This window comes from Dipodomys merriami, unplaced genomic scaffold (assembly GCF_024711535.1).
Source record: "Dipodomys merriami isolate MVZ:Mamm:240054 unplaced genomic scaffold, mDipMer1.0.p SCAF_166, whole genome shotgun sequence".
Lineage (NCBI taxonomy): Eukaryota > Metazoa > Chordata > Mammalia > Rodentia > Heteromyidae > Dipodomys > Dipodomys merriami.
Window position 1 is genome coordinate 472,154 of NW_027203004.1, and position 18,705 is coordinate 490,858.

General features: G+C 37.7%; 1 long non-coding RNA gene across 1 annotated transcript in view; it reads left to right on the forward strand.

The window, feature by feature from the left end:
* Positions 1 to 2,906: 2,906 nt before the first annotated feature.
* LOC138828846 (uncharacterized) overlaps positions 2,907 to 18,705 on the forward strand; it is a 50,714-nt gene continuing 34,915 nt past the window's right edge. The window contains exon 1 of the long non-coding RNA XR_011372390.1: positions 2,907 to 3,082. This is a non-coding gene — a long non-coding RNA (uncharacterized lncRNA). The remainder of the gene's footprint in view (positions 3,083 to 18,705) is intronic.

The window sequence follows — 18,705 nt, forward strand, 5'->3', positions numbered from 1 at the left end:
AGAATGCCATTACTAGGGCTGGTGCCCAAGCTGCGTGACTTTTCCCTGGGTGGAGCTGAGTCTGGCAGGTCACGCCGCCGTTAAGTTCTTGTGACCTGCTAAATGATTCATTTTATTCCAATGTTTGAGTTGGAGCTCTTTGTCAGTATCCAAGATGGAGATCTCCAGTACGGGAGGGGAGGGGTGGCATTCCCTCCTCTGCTCCCTGAGAAGGAGTGAGGACCTCAGGCTTCTACTCCCGCCAAGTCTTGGTTCCTGGTTCGTCTCTGGTCTGTGAAGATGTCTGCTCCTAGTCGGTTCTTGCTGGTTTTGAGTAGAATCTGCTCACCTGTTGCATCTAGCTCCTTTGTCCCAGACTCTCTGTGCCTCAGGTATGGCGTCTGCGGTCACAGCTGCCACCACTGCCACCACTGCGGCGGCTGCTGGCAAGAGCTCAGATCTGTCTCCTTGCTTGGATTTTCCCTCTCTGGCCTGACTCTCTGGCTTGTGATGGCACACTTGGTGTGATTCTCTGGCTTAGGACTGTTCACTGGAACTCTAAAACTGCTTTCTATGTGAGAGTTTGTTTAGACTCCAGCTTCTCCGCCATCTTCCCAGGTCTGACTTTCTTATCTTCAAGTACAGTGATCTTCTCCTTCATCCACATTGCTGCAGATTTACCCAGATCCTAAGTTCAAATTTAAAGCCTGGAAGATTAAACATCACGAATTGCAAGCCAGGGAGCTAAATTTTTTTATTTTACTTTTCTCAGTATGGGCTTGAAGTCAGATTGTGGCAACTCTGCCTCAACTTGGATCACCCTAGGCTGGGGTGCAGCCACTAGACCTACAGATGCTTCTGGGATCCTAGACCCTCAGGTCTTGTAGGGAAAGCAATACACAGAAAAAATGTGGCCTTTTTATGTTTACTTCCTTTACATGGTGACCCTCATGGGTCTGAATGACACTGTTGCAAAGGGTAGTTCACCTTGCATTGCTAAAGGCTGCCCACGTGGCAACGTACGCCCTGATTTCGAATCCCCCTCCTAACACAAACCAATGGCAGGAGATACTAAGAAAATTGTTCCCAACCATAGGAAGAACAATAGAATGTTATCAATGTCAATGTTCAATGACTTGATCATGAATGATGCTACTATAAATTTAGCAAGCATCATTTCAGGAGGCTAATTGATTTTCATTTAATATTTAAGAAGCATAAAAAGAATATTATTACTTACAGGAATGCAATAATTTCAGGACACTGATTGATTTCATTAATAGTATAAGGATGAAAACAATAACATTAATTACACGAACGCATGATTAATGCCCAGGAATTGGTATTAATGTAGTCTATATAACTGAATAATATATAGACATCTTTAACACTCTATATAAATACATATTTATTAGCGTACTTCCATCTGCACGTCAATCTGTTCTTATTTTGCTAACACCTGGGGCTTGATCTCAGGTCCTGGGAATAGCCTTTCAGCTCAATTTGCCCGAAGATGGCGTGCTGACACTCACCCATTCATGAATTGGGCCTTGTAAGCTTGTAGGCCATGAGTTCAGTTGCCAGCACTCCCCAAAAATGAATTGTGGCGTAAGAAGTTGATGGCGACACATGTTTTCCTTTTCTGTGAAAGTCCTGAGTGTCAGGTATGAAGTGGAATACATTTGCAGACCTCTATCTTATGTAATCAATGTTTTATGTGCCATAATAGGCAAAATAAACGGTCAATACATGAATAAAACAAACAAATAAAATAACTGCACTGAATGCAATATGGAGTCAACATATGTATGTAAATATGAATCATATATGTAAATTGTATATGAATAGGATGTTTTCTAGTGGTGGGGATCTATTTCAGGCCTAAAGAACCGACTTGAATTTCTTGACTTCAAGGAGGCCAGCTTCCCCTTCCCACACAGTGCAACAGAGTTACCAAGACCATAGGTTCCAATCCCTGTCCTGGCAGAAATATGGCACCTTTATAATACGTAATAGTATAGTAATTCTCAGGTATTTCATTATGCCTCCATTTTATGAATGTGATTGTTTAAATGCTTCATAAAGCATTAACTAAGATCGATCAGTGTCCTATAAAATAATGCTATATAATTTTATCCTAGAATCATTCAAGAACTGCTCTTTCAATCATGACATACATCATATTCCATTGGTAATCATATGGACAGGAATAAGTTTCTTAGGATCTCCTTCCATTTTGAGGTGGCTGGACCAGGATTCCAACTGTGGGCTATAGCTCCCACCACTTAAACCCGAGGATAGGGAACTCATCAGTCTGTCCAAGAACACCAGTAAGACCAATGATTAGGCAGGCACCAGTGGCCCTCAACAGTCTTCCTTAATACTTACAAGGCTGTGATGGGAGGATCATGGTCGAAGTCACCCTAGGCTGAAAAGTCCAGCTTCAGTGCCAACAAAGCTAGAATCCCTGTGGCTCCAGTGTGGAAGGCCAGCCTTGAGCAAAAGCAGCTCACAGACTGTGCCCATATCCTCAGTTCATGGTCTGGGACTGGGAACAAACAGCCATACACAATGATCTGTGCAGCCATGCAGCTAAAGCAGGTCACCCTCTTGTCTCCAACTGAATTGGACATTGTTCCCTGGGAAAAGGGCTGGGGGAGCTGCTATCTTCTTGACTCCGCCCATGCTGTTTGCATCACAGGATTCTGGCCAAACCCCTATTCTTTCATTGTTCTTTCTGACCAATGAGATAGAAGAATGGTGGCCACGCCCACATTCCATGCTGCCTGGTAGCACCAGGATTCCCTCTGTTAGTTTACACCACTACCAGCAGTTGAGGAAGGTATAGATGGCTGAGTGGTGAGAAGAGACTCAAGGCGACTGGAATATAGAAGGCAATTGAGATGCCTCTTTAGTCCCCAGTCCCCTCACCGCCTTCCCAACGTTCAGAATTTCAGACCAGGCAATGGCACCCTGCCAGGCTGTGTAAAGCCCCAACTTGGTCAATGGCCTTGGTTCTTTGAGGCCATGTGTCTGCAATGCCACTGCCATTCCTGCTCGCCCCACCTGGAGCAGCCTCAAGCAACTTCTCCCAGGAGCACATGTGAGTGGCTGCCCAAAACCACCCCTACCCTGGGTCAGACACCCCACTGAGGGCACCAAGACCCGCTACATGTTTCCTTTCCCTGGCTCTGAGGAGCCACCTTTCTGTTTTGGGCACTTCTGAAACAGAGCCTCTATATGCTCTGGCTGGGCTGGATTGATGTCCTCCTATCTGTGACAGGTATGTTCCACGGGGCCTGGTCATCTGTAGTTGCATTGGTAGACATGTAGCAACATGCACAGTCATCGATTTAGATGGATTATCTCAAACATTTAGCCCACAGCAGCCGATTCTTTTTTTTTTTTTAATTGTGAAGATACTGTCCAGAGGGGTTAAAATTACATGGGCAAGATATGAGTACATATCTTATCAAGCATTGTAGCCTCCTTTGTTTTCCCTTCCCATCCCATCCTTCCCCCCCCCCACCGGACCATCCCCCTCCCCCAACCAGAGTTGTCAAGTTCAGTTTCGACATACCACTTCTACATCTCATTGTTGCAATGGGTCCAACTTTAGTCCCTATTTCAATGATTTGTTTTTTCCCTTCCCCTCTATAAATTATAACAACATCAAATACAGTGAAAGCAGGGATTATACCGTGGGGGAGGGATATAAAAAGCAACAAATAAATAATCTTATGAATGTACTAGAAACAATCGTATGAAAGAAAAAAAATGAATAGATATCTTAGGGTTCTTTTCACTAACATGAATTTATCTGAACTTTTATGCTTGACTCAGATATATACTAGTTATTGCAAATAAGGGAAAACATGGGACCTATGTTTCTTTGGTTCTGGCTTACTTCACTTAATATAATCTTTTCCAAGTCTTTCCATTTCCTAACAAATAGAGCAATATCATTCATTCTGATGGAGACATAGAATTCCATTGTGTATATATAACCCATTTTTTTGATCCATTCATCTACCGAAGGGCATCTGGGTTGCTTCCATATCTTACCTATGGTAAAAAAAAGGCTGCAATAAACATAGTTGTGCTGGTAGCTTTAGTGTGGTCTTCTTTGTAAACATTTGGGTAAGTGCCCAAAAGTCGGATTGCTGGATCATAGGGGAGCTCTATGTTGAGTGCTTTGAGGAACCCCCATACAGCTTTCAAGAGTGGTTGAACAAATTTACACTCCCACCAACAATGAAGTAAGGTTCCCTTCTGTCCCCATCCCCTCCAGAATCTGTTATCAGAGTTCTTCATTATAGCCATTCTAACTGGGGTGAGGTGGTATCTCGATGTTGTTTTGATTTGCATTTCTTTTATGGCTAGAGAGGTTGAGCATTTCTTCATTAGTCTATTGGCCATCCTTCTTTCCTCTTCAGAGAAGTTTCTCTTTAAGGCTTTAGCCTTATTTATTGGGTAGTTGTTTCTTTGAGGATTTGTTGTTGGGGGATTTAATTTTTTGAATTCCAAGTATATTTTAGATATGAGACCCTTGTCTCTAGTATGGCTAGTGAAGATTTTCTCCCAATCCGTGGGCTTTCTATTGATCTTTCTAGCTATGTCCTTTGCCATGCATAAGCTCTGCAACTTCGTGCAATCCCATTTGTCCAACCTTTCTTTGATTTCTTATGTTTCTGTGTCTCTATTAAAAAAAAATCAATCCGTGCCAAGGAGACCTAGGATTTCTCCTATTCCATCCTGCAATGTTTTCAGAGTGTCTGCTTTGACTCCGAGGTCTTTGATCCATTTGGAGTTGATTCTGGTGCAGGGTGATATATAAGGATCTAGCTTTAGTTTTCTACAAGTAGTTAACCAATTTTGCCAGCACCCTTTACTGAAGAGGCTGTCTTCTTCCATTCTATTATTTTAGCTCCCTTATCGAATAGTAGTTGGCTATATGTCTGTAGGTTCATTTCTGCGTTTTCAATTTTATTCCATTGGTCCTGAGGTCTGTTCTTATGCCAGTACCAAGCTGTTTTGATTACAATTGCTTTGTAGTAGAGTTTGAAATTTGGTATGATATTCCTCCAGCACAGTTTTTTCTGTTGAGGGTCGTTAGCTATTCGGGGTCTTTTATTGTCCTCTATGAATTATTTGATTGCCTCTTCTATTTCCTTGAAGAATGAGGTTCGAATATTGATAGGTATCGCACTGAATTTGTAGAGAGCCTTGGGAAGGATTGCAGTTTTCACGATGTTGATCTTTCCAATCCATGAGCATGGGAGTTTTTGCCACTTTCTAAGATCTCTTTTGATTTCCTTTTTCAGGTTTTTAAAATTTTCATCATAGAGATCCTTCACTTCTTTCGTTAAGTTAATTCCTAGGTATTTTATTTTTTGTGGGGCTATTATGAATGGAGATGCTTTCCTAATTTCAGCCACACTTTTCTCATTGTTGGCTTTTCTGTAAAAGCCATTGATTTTGAGGGGTTAAATTTATACCCTGCTTCTTTGCCAAAGTTTTGAATCAGCTTGAGTAATTTGGGAGTGGAGTCTATTGGATTCTTTAAATACAAGATCATGACATCTGCAAACACGGAGAGTTTTACTTCTTCTTTCCCTATTTGGATCCCCTTTACGTTTGCATCTTGTCGTATTCCTGTAGCTAGGCATTCTAATACTAGATTGAAGAGAAGTGGAGAAAGTGGACCTTCTTGTCTCGTTCCTGAGTTAAGAGGAAATGGCTTTAGTTTTTCACCATTAAGTATAATGCTGACTGTAGGTTTGTCATATATAGTCTTTATTGTATTGAGGAAAGTTCCTTTGATTCCTAATTTTTCCAGAACCATCATCATAAAGGGGTGTTGGATCTTGTCAAATGCTTTTTCTGCATCTATTGAGATAACCAGGTGGTTCTTATCTTTGCTCCTCTTGATGTGATGAATTATATTAATTGATTTGCGTATATTGACCCAGCTTTGCATCCCTGAAATGAATTCTGTTTGATCATGGTGTAGAATTTTTTCAATGAATTGTTGAATTTGATTGGCCAACATTTTGTTGAGATGTTTTGCATCAATGTTCATCAAATAAATGGGTCTATAGTCATCTTTCTGTGATGTGTCCCTGCCTGGTTTGGGCATGAGGGTTATTATGGCTTCATAGAATGAGTTCGGTAGTGAACTTTCTCTTTCAATTTCATTGATGATTTGGAGGAGTGTTGGTGTGAGCTGTGTTTTCAAGGGCTTATAGAATTATCCTGTAAAGCCATCTGGTCCTGGGCTTTTCTTAGATGGGAGGTGTGTTATTGATGTTTCTATCTCAATGCTTGATATGAGCCTGTTAAGATGGTATAACTCATCTTGGTTTAGTTTTGGCATGTCAATATTTGCTAGGAAAAGGTCCATTTCTGCCAAGTTCTCAAACTTATTAGCATAAAGTTTTGAGAAGTATTCCCTTATAATGTTCTGAATCTTGGTTGTTTCTGTGGTGATGTTTCCATTCTCATCTCTGAGTTTATTTATTTGGGTGTGTTCTCTTCTTTTTCTTATAAGATTTGCTAAGAGTCTGTCAATTTTGTTAATATTTTGGAAGTAACAAATCTTTGTTTTGTTGATTCTTTCTATGATTTTTTTGGATTCTAATTCATTTAATTATGATTTAATTTTAATTATTTCTTACCATCTACTGGATTGGGAATCATCTTGCTGCTCTTTTTCAAGGAGACTCAGATGTTTCATTAAATGGTTGGTTTCAGATCTCTCCAATTTGTTGATGTATGAACTCAGAGCTATAAACTTGCCTGTGAGTACTGCCTTTGCTGTGTCCCAAAGGAGCTGGTAATTTATGTGTTCATCAACATTTGAATTTCTTTTCTAATCTCTTCCATGACCCACTCGTGATTCAGCAGTGTGTTGTCCCAGTGTGTTACAGGATTTTCTCTGTTGGCTTTTCCTATTGAGTTTTAATTTTTTACCCTTGTGGCCTGAGAGAATGCAAGGTATTACTTCAATATTTCTGAAAAGAGATAAAAAAGTACACACACATATACCCCTAAAATAAAAATTATGAGAGGAAGAAAAAAATTAATAGAAAAAAGTTAAAGTAAAAAATTAAAAATTAAAAAAACTTTTAGAAAAAAATTATAAAAGGTTCAAAAAAAGAGTTCTTTGATTTTTTTGTGGGGTATGAGAAGGTCCTGTATGTCCCTTGTGTTCTTAACCTGTCTCTTTTTGGAGAGACTGGTCTACTTGTGTTTGATTTTCCCTGGCTTGAATGGTTTCTTAAGTCAGTTTGAGCAGGCAGAAAAATCACAGCAGACGATTCTTGACCACAGGTGAAGCTCTGGGTAGGTTCGTAACAATCAGACCTCATTCTCCTCACAGGACAGTTGTGAGGAAACAAGGGATTTATACAGAGGGATCTCTGGAGCATGGCTAGGAACAGAGGAAGTAGTCTTCAGATAAGGTTCTCGGCAATTCTGTGAAGAAATGACAGGAAGATAGCCAGAAAGGGCTCAGGCGAGGCCTGTTATTAATTGTGCAACAGATGTGGGATTATGAAACAAAACATGGCTCTCTCTCATCATTACCCTATCCCCATGAGGAAGATGATCCTTCACTGTGTTGAGTTTTGCAGCTGGAGATACCAAGGCAGAGAGAAGCCAGGTGACCTACTTATGACTTCAACTTCAGAGGAAGCTCTGCCTGACTTTGCTACCATGCTCCCTAGGACAATGGGTGCTATTCACTCCGCTTCTTGTGGTAGGAAGTCCACTTCTTGTCAGTCGTGGGGCTAGAATTCTAGGCATGGGCGATGTTCCCAAAAGCCTCAGCAAAAGGCTAGTGTTCTACCACTTGAACCCACAACACTACTTCTGATTTTCTGGTGGTTCTTTGGAGATAAGAGTCTCACAGATGTTCCTGCCTGGGCTGGTTATGAACCATGATCCTCATATCTCAGCTTCCTGTGTAGTTAGGATTAGAATTCTGAGCCACTGGCACCAGACTTAATTGTAATTCTGACTTTTTTCTCTCTCTCTTTCACAAGAACTGGTCAAATGGGTGCTGGAGGAGGGGGCCCAGCATCCCCATGTGGCTGGAACCCAAGGTTGGCCCTCTCATTCTGGAGGTTGGCTGTGGGTCAGGAGCTGTCTCCTCAGCTTGTTGAAACAGCTCCATGAGATAAGCCCTTCTGTTACCTGGCTAGACCATAACAGTTATTCATTGTCCATCCAGCCTTACTAGACTTATTGTATTGTATTGCTTTCTACATCATTTTCTAGCAGTTGGCCAAAATTATGATACGTAGTTACAGAATGAAAGTAATGCCATCTTAAGAAAGTTATTTAGGGCTCTGGTAATGTGGCTTCCTAGTACGGTGATTGCCTAGCATCCATGAAACCCTGGGTTCAATTCCTTAGTAACACACACACACACACACACACACACACACACACACACACACATACACACACACACACAAAACCACTGGAAGTGGTGCTGTAAAAATGATAGAGAGCTAGCATTGAGCAAGAAAAAAAAAGCTCAGGAAAATTCCCTACCCCTGAGTTTATGCCCCTCGACTGGCAAAAAGAACAAAAACAAATCAAATCAAAACAAAACAAAAACATTCAGTTAGTAAATGCAAAATAAATAACCCAAACTTGGAATATATAATTGCTCCTTCCATACTGACACCTGACAAAAGTTCCTAATTCATGTACTTTACTTATATGAGGATACAGTGTTGAAAAAAGTCACAGCAATTAATGCCAGGGATGTGCTTAGATGTCAGGTAACGTTTAATTCTGGAAATTCAACCATTCCTGGATTTGTGTCATCACTGCTAATCACAAAGAGGATGGTAGGCTATGTGTGATTTTGAAATCTTTTTGGTCAGTTATGGCACCAAAAATGCAGAGGCTAATTAATAGTTGTGAAAGAAAATAAGGAATAACTCCAGATAGAAGGAATAAATGATAGTAATTAAGGTATACCAGAAACTGTTCTTGAGAACCATTTTTGGTTATTGTAGAACTAGTTGTCAGCTAGGCTGTTCCTCATTGCCTTTAGCATTCTAAATCTCTTAGGCTAGCTCTTAATCTCTGTGTGATAAATGTATCTCCTTCTATACTATTCTTTCACACCTTATCTCCTTTGCTTTCTAAAAATCTTATTCTTTCTATATTTCTCTATGAACATTTTCTGATACTAAATACACCTATACAGATGGCAGAGGATGCTAATGTAAGGGTCCCATAGCTCATCAGTCATTAATGTAACAAAATGGAAAGGAGGACATATTTATTGCTACTTCAATTTTTCTGAAATGCTGCAATATGATTTGGTTAAAATTTCCATTCTTTGTCTACACAGTGTCATTCAGTGCACATAAATGCAAATATGAGCCAGGTGTTGGTGGTTTACTCCTGTAATCCTAGCTACTCAGGAGGTTGAGACCAAATGATTGTGGTTCAAAGCCAGCCTGGTCAGGAAAGTCCACGAGACCCTAACCTTCAATTAACCACCAGAAACCCGGAGGTGGTGCTCTAGCTTAGCACCCAGGATCAGAGTTCAAGCCCCACAACCAACAAAAAAGGTGAAATATGACTTTAAGTTTCCCCAAAAGGAATGACAAGTTCAATAATCTTCCCAAACAAAAAAATTCCAAAATGATTCAGTGCACTTTTGCTGAGTTATGTTATGGATTCTTTTCTGGACATATGCTCTAAAAACAAATCATTTAACTAGGGATACAGGTGGACCCATTTCAACAATGAGATGTACAAGTCGTTATGTCGAAAACCGAACTTTACAAAGTTGGTGGGGGGGAGGATCGGGTATGGGGAGGGCGGAATATGGGAAGGGATGGGAAGGGGAAACAAAGAGGAGGCAACAACGATTGATAAGAAATGTACTCATTATCTTGCCCATGTAATTGTAACTCCTCTGTACGGTATGCTCACAATAATAAAGAAAGAGAAAATTTGTAAAATATTAGCTTTACAATAAACTTCATCTAATATTTCTCGTTTGAAAAGAGAAGTCTATACAGTTGATGTCACTTTGCTTAATTACTATCTTAGTTTAAAGCCAAACCAGGCAGGAGAGTCTGTCAAACTCTTATTTGTAATTACACAGCAAAAAAGCCAGAAGTGGAGTTTTGGTTCAAGCAATAGAGTACTAGCTTTGGGGGTAGGTGAGCAGGAAAGAAAACTGTTCAGGGACAGGGTTCAGCCTCTGGGTTCAAGCCCCAGAACCAACAAAAGCTAAACACAAAAGCAAACAAAAAAACAGATATTTCATTGGGACCCTCCTTAAAGGAGTATTGGTCTGAGAAGTGGCTCCTTTTGCTGATCATACGCACTGGATGCTTTTTTGGAATCCTTATTGCTCTGGAGAACTCAGGACCAAACTAAAGTAATTGATAACTGACTTCTGCAACAAAAGAATCATCTCAGGGGTGAAATATCCATCCACAAAACACTATAAAACATCCATGTCTTTGTTTCTTTGCAGTAGAATTTTTTTTGGGTCCAGTCTTGGGCCTGAACTCTGGGCCTGGACACTTTACCTCAGCTCTTCAACTCAAGGCTAGCGCTCTAGCACTTGAGCCACAGCACCACTTCTGGCTTATTTTTGCTTATGTGGTGCTTAGGAACCTAACCCAGGGCCTCAGGCATGCAAGGCAAATGCTCTACCACAGAGCCAACTTCCCAGCCCCTGCAGAAGAACATATTTAAAACAACGTTATTTCTTTTTGTTCTATGCTGGCCATCAAATGGCACCTTATATCTTTTTGTAATACTCTCAACTAGAAGTTTACAGAAAAATTATATATAAGTAAAAACACACTAGAAAAAGTTAGGGACAGAGTTTCCTTCAAGCCTTCGGATTCTCTTCTTTTACAGTAAAAAGGAAAGCACAAGTTAACTTGAACTTTGTCAATCCTCTATGTTCCATTCCTCTACTGGGATCATTTTCCATATCCAGTAACAGTTACTTCCAGAAACAATCTATGGTGCTGCTTGAGGTATAATGAATGATTTCTGGCTTCACCTAAATAACACAAGAACACATTTGGACCTGATGTAACACGTGTTTCAGAGACAATTTAGTAAAGAGAAAACATGAAATTTATATTACTTATAAATACATTATTCATGAGTATATTGAATTCAAAATTTGTAAATTCTCTGTAAATTGAGGCAAATTTTAAAGAGGAAGAAGGTTCCCAGATCATTTTTTTGTGAGTATATGTGCTGCACATTATTTCCCAAGTGTACATGAATTTGTTAACTCGTGTTAACTATAGCAATAATAAGAGAAAGGGAAATTCTGTGTTTAAGTATAAGGGTTCAATACACTATAGAAGACTCTACAAATAAGACCACATTGAAACAATAAAGCCAAGTTCAGTATGTAGATTTATGAGACTGATATAGAGAAAGCATTACTCCTACGTGGAACACGAAGTATGAGGCCACTCCCTTCTTAATCACGATTGCTAATGACACAACTTTGTAGAAATTAAAATGGAAGAATAATTCTGTTTCCAATGCAAGTCAGATATAAGAGCATGGATTTAATAAGGAAAAAAATTCCATCTTGAGAGAGCAGGGATTATACTAGCCATCAACTGGTGGATAAGATCACATTTTTTTCTTTCCTTTACTTATATATTTTTTGTTGGTGGTGGTCTTGGCACTTGAATTGTGGGCCTGGGCACTGTCCCTCTCCTATTCCGCTCAAGGCTAATGCTCTACCACTTTAGCCACAGTGCGGCTTCCAGTTTTCTTGCAGTAAATTGGAGAAAAGAGTCTCCTGGTCTTTTCTACCTGGGCTGGCTTTGAACCCCAAATCCTCAGATCTCACCATCATCCAGCTTAGGATCACATTTCTAACAGTGTACATTCAACATATGTAATGTGTATGTGAATCTATCTTTATATGAATTCTTGAGTTAAAAAATCTGGGCTACAATTTAGACTTTACACTCAAAAAAATGTTTGTAGTTTAAAAGTTGTTTCTACTGGATAAATGAAACCTAAGTATGTAAAGGAGTCTGGGAAGTTCAGATTGCATCCAGCCTGGGCAGAACAGTGTTTGAGACACTATCTATAATTAACCAGCCAAAAGCTAGATTGGAAGATTGGCTCAGGTGATGGAATAACAGTCATGAGCAAGAATGATGAATAAGAGCTTGAGGCTTTTGCATACGTACATATAAACATACACATACACACAGAGGCACTTGTATGTACACACACATATACACAAATGAATCAACTATCAGAATATGTAGAAAAGTTAGAAAACAATAGAAAGTATGTCCTGAGTGAGACTAGAATCAAGTGATAATTTTTAAAATTAGAAAATCCTAAAGTGAACTTTCTTCAAAAAAGTTTGAGAATATTACGTAAGTAGGGACCAGAGATAGTAAGAGAGTCAAGTAATCCATATTAAAGGGATAGGTTCCATGGAGGAATGAATCAGAGACCCGGCAGGTGCATTTGAAAATGTTCATACCCTGTGTCAAATGTTAGAACATCTTTGAAAATAGTGCATGAACAGTCTGAGACGTCTAGTGGATAATATCACTGGAGAAGTTCAGAATTGATAGTCTGTATCTAGATTAAATAAACCAAGAAGGGACTGGGAAGGTGGCTCAGTGGTAGAGTGCTTGCCTTGCATGCATGAAGCCCTGGGTTTGATTCCTCAGCACCACATAAGCAAAAAAAAAAGCCGGAAGTGGCTCTGTGGCTCAAGTGGTAGAGCACTAGCCTTGAGCTGAAGAGCTGAGGGACAGCATCCAGGCCCAAAGTTCAGGCCCCATTACCGGACCCAAAAATAAATAAACAAACAAACAAACAGATAAATAAATAAACCAAGAAACTATGGTGGGGCAATGTGATACAAGCCTTGAATTCTAGCACTCAAACTGACAGGAGATTAGAGACTGGAATTACTACTGGTACCTTCCCTGGACCAGGTAGTATAATTTTGTCTTAATAAAACAAACCAAACAAGAAATGAATACACAATTGGAAATTTGGGCTAATTTTTTCATTATGCTTTGAGAAGCCAAGTTTTCTATTGAAATACAACTGGTATATAATCCTCTTGTGTTTTATTTTATTTTTTTCTTTTTTTAACTCTTTTTTTAAATTTTTTTTTGGTTCCGGTTGTGGGGCCTGAACTCTGGGCCTGGGCACTGTCCCTTATCTCTTCAGCTCAAGGCTAGCCCTCTACCACTTGAGCCACAGCACCACTTCCAGCTTTTTTTCCTTTTTGCTTATGTTGTGCTGAGGAATTGAACCCAGGGCCTCATGCATTCGAGGCAAGTGCTCTACCACTAAGCCACCTTCCCATCCCCTCCTCAGTTGTGTTTTAAATGCGCTCTTCATTACAGAACATTCAGAGATGCAAAGTGGTTCATGATTCCCATCCAAAATTTGAAAAAGTAAGTAATCATCATTCTGTTAGATTACAAGGAAAGGCTTAAGGATTACAAAAGCTTAAGCCTGTAGGAATAGCAAAGATCACCTAATGTAGGTCTTTATAGATCTTGCTAAATAGGAGTTTAGACTTCAAAAAATATTTTGGTTTCATTTGTAATTTCATATTCTATAGGATACTACAAAATTCTTTTTAGGTAGAGGGTTTAATTGACAAATTTACAGATGTTTCTTGCATTCTATTTACCTAGCATATTGTTTCAAGCGAGTTATAATTAGAACTCAGTTAATAGATAATTCTAACTGTTCATGTATAAAATGATAATGTGAATAATTTAGACTGAGTTGCCAAGAAATTGATGATATTAATTTATAAATTTAGAAAAAGCAATTTTTGAGGCTTTAATATAACATGGTATGAAGAGAATAATTGTGTGACATCTTCTTTCTTCTACCTGTATGTAACACAGGAAGCAATTTCCTTAATTATATGCCTCTGTATACAGTGAGAAAAATGCTAGGATTTGGGTTTGTTTTTATTTTTGTTTTTGTTTTATTGCTTTGTCATAGGGCTTGAACTCTGGACCTGGACACTGTCCCTGAGCCTGTTAAGCTCAAGGCTTGTGCCGTACCACTTCAACCTCAGTACCACTTGTGTCTGGCTTTTGCTGAGAAGTTTATTGGAGATAACAATCTAGGGAACCTTCCTGCCTGGGTGGGCTTTGAACTGTAATCTTCCAATCTTAGCATCCTGAATATCTATGATAGTAAAAAAGTATAAATATAAATAATATTTTCAAGAATACCAGTGGAGGAAAAATGATGCAACCCAGTATATTGTGGTGTTCTTTCCAGAACATGGAGGGCATCACATTAGCAAGGTGTAATATTTTTCCCAATAGAAATAAGCTATTTGTGATGTGAATTAAGGGAATTTTGAGGCGCACCCTACAAGTTGGAAACTGTTGGTCTAGGATGACTTTATGGCATGAATTTTGGGATTGATGATCATAGAAATAATAGCTTAATCTGATAAACAATTGCTTACTCTTGAAGAATTAATTATAACCGATGCTTTCTAGTTTTATCCTATACCAGAATGTGGCTATTTTTCTCTTCACTTCTCAATCTGTAACACCCACTGGAAAATGCATCTATTGCAGAATTACATAACATGCAAACAGGTACTATTTTGAATCTCCCAGGTATGGAATGTTGAGAATTTGAAAGTGAGTAGTTATTAGTCATAGGAATTTTGAAGAACACACATATTCTGTGCTCTTAACAACTTATTTACTTTTAAAAGTTATGGGTTTCCATAGAATTAAATGGTTTTCGGTTTTAGTATGAGAAAGTACTAATTTATTCTTTTTGAAAATATTGGCAAGTATATTGTGAAAAAATTATCTAGTTTGATAACATTCAAGTTGATGGCCCTCTGATAAAGAAGGGGTAATTAATTCAAATTATATGCCAAATAGTACTGAATTTTTAAAAAGTTACTACATAAAGAATAATATTTACTATACCAATACAGTGAAATTTTATTTCATACAGCTTATTTTTTAAATTTAATTTTAATGTGAAAGTGATGTACAGTGAGTTAGCAATTGTAAGGCAGTGAATACATAACTTTTCAAACTTGTTATGCCCTCTCTCATTTTTTCTCACATTTTTCCTTCACACCCAAACCCCTCACACGTTGTAATGTACATTTCCAACATATTGTCTTCGGAGTATTACTATTGCATTGGTTTGCATTTTGTCCTTTATCTCGCCATTTTGTTGTTTCTCTTCCCTTCCCTAATTAAGGTAAATGTATACACAATACACAGGGTACCAAAATCAAACACAGTAGGAGTTATACCATAGGGGAAAAACCCAAGGAAAATAGAAATCACATAGTACATTAAAAACAACAACTGCAAATAAATATCTCTTTCCATATCTTGGAGTTCATTTTGCTCAGCATCAGCTTATATGTTCATATATATGCATAACAAAGCCACTGGAAAATAATAGTTTCATGGATACTATATCATGAAAACAACATGTTAACTGTTTTTGACTGTTTTTGATGGTAAACGTGGAATTAGGATTGGTAAATTTGCGATTCTAATAAAGGAGTTTCAAAAGTGTTTTAAAATTATGACAGGTAAATTTTAATTGTTCTAACTTTTAATTTGGCCTATTAAGAAAATTTAAAATTGCCTGGGAAAATAGGCTTTCATGCAAAGAAATCCATGGAGACTTAACTGAGAGGGAGCAATGTGGGTAAGGTGGCTCATTTTCACAGTAAACAAACAAACCTCACAAACCTTGCTGTAAATCCAGTAGGTTCCCATGAGAATTGTCCTTACCCAAGAAATATACTCTTACTGTGTGAAACAAGATTGTAGTGGAATTTAAATTCAAAGTTTTTTTTTTTAATAAGACATCAAAATTTGTGAATTGACCTTTAATTACTACACAGTAATTCTCTTGAAAAGATTACTTGGGTCAAAATATTTAGGGAGAAAATGTCCTCCACAATGAAAGAACGTATTGAGTTTACACTTCTCTGTTTTAATACTTTCCACAATGTCTTTGCACGTGAAGCACTGAAACACAGAAAAAAATCTGATTGGATACTTCAATGATTTCACATTTCTAAGTAGCTCAAAAATATAATATCTTTATTAACATGAGATAGTGAAAACTCCTTTTATTACATAAGCCAAAAAGTTTGGGGATCAGAAAAGAATTGAGCAAATAGAAAAGTTAAGAAAACACGTTATTAGAAGCCCTAGCTAAGCGTTTTGGTTTCAGCAGTGGAGGGGGCCAAAACTTTTTATATAGTGATATAGATTGTATTAATGTTTTTGCTACCTAAAGTGATTTTACAGAGCTTATTTGGCTCAGTATAATGCAGAACAAATTGAATGAAGACATGAAAATAAATTCCACCTCCAAATAAAAGAGTTTTCAAAGAGAAACCATGAAGATGTAGCATTGGGGACGCCTTATAGTCCTTCAGCTTCACTAGAATTGAAGCCAAGAACCTGTGATTAATTGGAAATCAGGCAAGAGCTAAGAAGAGGACATAGAAGGAGGACATAGAAGTACTGTCCTTTGTAAAAGACAATATCATCCAAGGAATTGGTGATTTAACTCTATTCTTCTCCATACATCTTGTTGAGCAAATACAATACCAAGAGGAAAATAACCTATTGGAATAATTTTGCAAAGAATAACTTCACTGTTCCTGATATGGTATCTAAGGAGATTCTTAAGAGAGAAGATAAAAGTTTTAAGAGAGAAGATAAAAGTGGAGTATTCTTAGGTTTCCTCTAAGCATCTTGTTAGCAAAATATCTTTGAGGTTAGAAGTGATTGAACCAAATAGTGGTGGAATACTTATTTTTGTGGGCACTTTAGACACAAGAAGATTACAAGGTAAAAGAAAAAAGAAAAAATTATAGCTAAATATTTGTGATTATAGGTTCTTGGAATGGATTTTTGGAGACAAAGTTTTGCATTAGCGTTGGTCCTCATTAACATAGTTGTTGGTTTTTCGTGGCAACCAAATGAAAAGGGGAAGTTTAATGGACTCGCTTGAACAAGTAAACAGCATGATAGAAAATAATGGCAAATAATATTTAATGAATTATTTTGAACAATTACTTTGTGAGAACAAAGAAGGAAAGATATAATTCAAAATCACTTGACGTTATTAAAAGTATGAAAATGGAGTAGTGAGGAGATTGAGAGAAAACAGAGAGGACTGTTTTCTCTCCAGTGGAGTAATACGTACTTGATCTTGTTTCTTCCATTCTGTCTTCACAAGCTATTAAGTGTGACTCAGGACTGGAGTATCCATTTCAGACAAAGAGCACTCGCAGAAGAAAATATTTGCCGAAGATATAGGTGATTTTTAACCTTAGACAATGTTTTTAAATCTGGTCAAAATTCTCCCCTACCCTAAACTGCCTTCTGTGAACAGTTTGTTTGCTTTTCCAAAGACTGCCCTTCATTAACTGCTTAAAATTTTGAGAGGTCATATTCATACTCTAGAGATTGCTGTTTGGTTGTCATTTTTGTGTGTTTTTGTTTGTTGTTTTTTTTAACTGAATTTCAAAAGGTTTTGCAAGTGTTTTACATTTAAATATGTCCATCTAATTGTCTAATGCTCCTGGATCAGAGTCACTCCTTCTATCAGTGTCAACCAACTCTTTCTCCAAGATTGAGTTCAGATTTAGCACTTCCTTCATTACATATGAACATTGAGTATTCTAGCTGTACTTGCCCCTTGTTCCATTTTTCATTCATTCGATTTCTTTACTATTGTTCCTCTCTGGTTTCAATTTCATGATAGTCATTCTGTTAAACTGCCTGTTAATACTTTGAAACGTTTATATACATTCCATGGAGTTTTACTCCCACATATACTTGAACTGATGTCAGCTTATATTTCCATAATTCATTCATCTGCAATAACAATTTGCAAGACTGGAGATGTGAAGCACTTAGACATGATTTTATTCTCGTTCATTTGAAGATTAATCTTTAGTCAACAAGAAAATTTAAAAATGGCTTAGAATTTATTTCTAACTACCAGTTTTCATAAATGGCTTTGTACAATGGTGTATGATTATTTTATTTTACATAGGATAATTTTTTTTACTACCTATAAGTTTTGGAAAAAGAAGAAAACTAAAATTTACTACTTAGAGGAATATGACAGAAATAAAAGACAGATTTTATTTTCGTCACATCTCTCATCAGTACCCATATTCAAAACTTAAAGTCATATTTCTTACTATGTTAGACAGATAGGGAAAATATAAAACAACACATGATAAGGCAACTATTAGTGACTTTTTAAAATGTACCTTCTTATGTGATAAAATTTTAAAATTTACTTTATTAGCTAATATTTGGGTTTGAAATATGGGAGGCTGATCTATTTAACACATTTCTGGAAGGCACCTACTGAACAACACAAATGGTGGGGAGTACTATTTCTACACTTGGATGAATGGTTGAACTTGTTTGCTATTGGTGCTGGGTACGTAAATCAACTCTATTGTAACTAGCTCCTTACACTTGAAAACCTTGTAATGTCACTATCATCTACTTGTCAAGTGTTATTTTGGCAAATGTGATTTTAAATAGTTTATTTGAAAATGAATATACTTTCAGGAGATTAAATATATGTTATCTTTGGTTTGAGAATGACAACATTTTTTTATACTACAGAACCTAGTTTTACTGAAGTACCAGTGTTTTGAAG